The 1,998-nt window shown below is 36.6% G+C and overlaps 1 protein-coding gene across 1 annotated transcript in view; it reads left to right on the top strand.

The window, feature by feature from the left end:
* Positions 1-1,998, top strand: part of ssrp1a (structure specific recognition protein 1a) — a 15,417-nt gene that overhangs the window by 4,340 nt on the left and 9,079 nt on the right. The window lies entirely within an intron of this gene.

The raw sequence follows: 1,998 nt of genomic DNA, 5'->3' as shown, positions 1-1,998 counted from the left end.
AAAAAATGTGTTTTTTCAAAACGTTAAATGTGGTTACAGCACAGTCGTTCAGTGTTTTACATACATATTTAGCAATATTTAATATGTTATAAAGACTGGTAACATACCATTTAAAAACATTGGTCCTACTTAAGACAGGCTATATGTAATGAAAATATTTTTTTCTAAGTTAGAACTTCTAACTTCATACTTTTTATTTACTCACACTGACTGTTCTAAAAAAATTTTTTTTAGTGCAATAAGAAAAACCTAGTATTTTGAATTTTATTTTGATGTTATTCTAAGATTTTCTATTAAAATAAAGTCAGTAATGACATTTTTTCGAAAGTATCGAAAGTATCGAAAGTATCGAAATACATTTTGGTACCGGTACCGGTACCAAAATGTTGGTATCGTGACAACACTAATCCAACCCATGGTAAGACACACAAAATGTAAACTACACACAATTCAGAAAGAGCCGTGTGCTCAGTAGGACTGATGTAAAAGAATTCTCCCTTTTCCGTTACCTGTTGCACCTGTTTGTATTTGGAGAAGTACAAATATTGCACTTCATTTCTGAGAGAAAGATGGAAAATGTTCCAATTTAATTTTTCATTAAAGAGAAGTTACAAAAATATTTGTGCATGCTATCAACTACAGTTCTTAGAAAATTGAAATCAGCAGGTCAGACTTAAAAAAAAAAAAAAAAAAAAAAAAATTTGGAAAGAGCCAAGAAGATTGCAGTCTGGTGCATCTTTAAATATGGGTGATGATGTCAAACCTTTTTTGGCTACAGTAAGGGATATGTGTAGGATGCTGTCAGTTATCGCATAGTCTTGTTTACTGATTCACAATTATTGATAGTTTCTGATTCAGCACATGAACTTGCCAATGTTACACTGCATATTGTTTAAGCAAAGCTCTTGTACAGAGGCTTGTTTTTACATTTACAACTTCAGAAGTTTGGCTTCTTGAAGAAAATGTTCACTGTAAGGTAACAAAAAAGTAAGTAGCACAACTTTGGTATCATTTTGGCACTAGTATAGAAAAATTATAGGCACTATACAGCCCTGGTTAATGGAGTATTGAAGCTGATAAAACAAGTGTGTTTTAACTACTAAGTTGGTGAAGGTTGATGTTGGATGAATGGGGGTGTTGGTGGTCATGTTGGCTAACCCTATGTATGTGTCTGGGGGGGGTCTGTGTTTATTGTGATTAAATGAGCTGGGCAACAACAAATTTGCCAAAACTGTAATGGGGAGTAGAGAACGTTTGGCAGCAGGCCTGATGAGAACACTGGGAATGAGCACACACACGTTCACTCATCAACAAATATGCCACTTCTGCACAAAGTCAGATTTTATACATTTGCACATCTGCTCACATCTAAACAATGTCTTAATCCTGGCTAACAAACATGCTGATGATCTCTCTCTCTCTCGCTCGCACACACACACACACACACACACACACACACACACACACACACACACACACACACACACTCTCTGGGCTCTAATTGGCTATAATAATCTTATGGACAGGCAAATATCCAGGTGTGTAAACTCTGCTTCCCACAGAGTCTCATTCTCTACCCTGCACACACACTTGCACACCACAATCATTTCCACATGTGTGTGTACTACTAGGACAGTGCCTGTATGTGTGTGTGAGTGACTGACCATGTTTTGTCGCTGTGTGTGTGTGAGTTCTCTCCAGTTGTAAGCGGGCCTACAGGATAAATAAACAGGCTGATTGTCAGCGGCAGTGTGGAAGGGAGGAGGACAGACAGGGCGGATGGATTACATCCAGTGTTCCCAACAGGCCTGAGCACTGGGTGCAGTAATAATTGCTTTGTGATTAATTAGTCCCATCTCCGAACCCTTTTTAGGAGTGTTTTGCTAAGCTTTGACCCCTCCAAAGCCAGCGTGTTTTTTTTTTTTTTTTTTTTTTTTTTTTTTTCCTCTTATTTTTTGCCTTTTTTTTTTTTTTTTTTTTTTTTTTTTTTCTTTTTTT

The sequence above is a fragment of the Monopterus albus genome, unplaced genomic scaffold, assembly GCF_001952655.1.
Source record: "Monopterus albus unplaced genomic scaffold, M_albus_1.0 scaffold2.1, whole genome shotgun sequence".
Lineage (NCBI taxonomy): Eukaryota > Metazoa > Chordata > Actinopteri > Synbranchiformes > Synbranchidae > Monopterus > Monopterus albus.
Note: the sequence above shows the minus strand (reverse complement) of the source record. Positions and strands in the feature narration are given on the sequence as shown.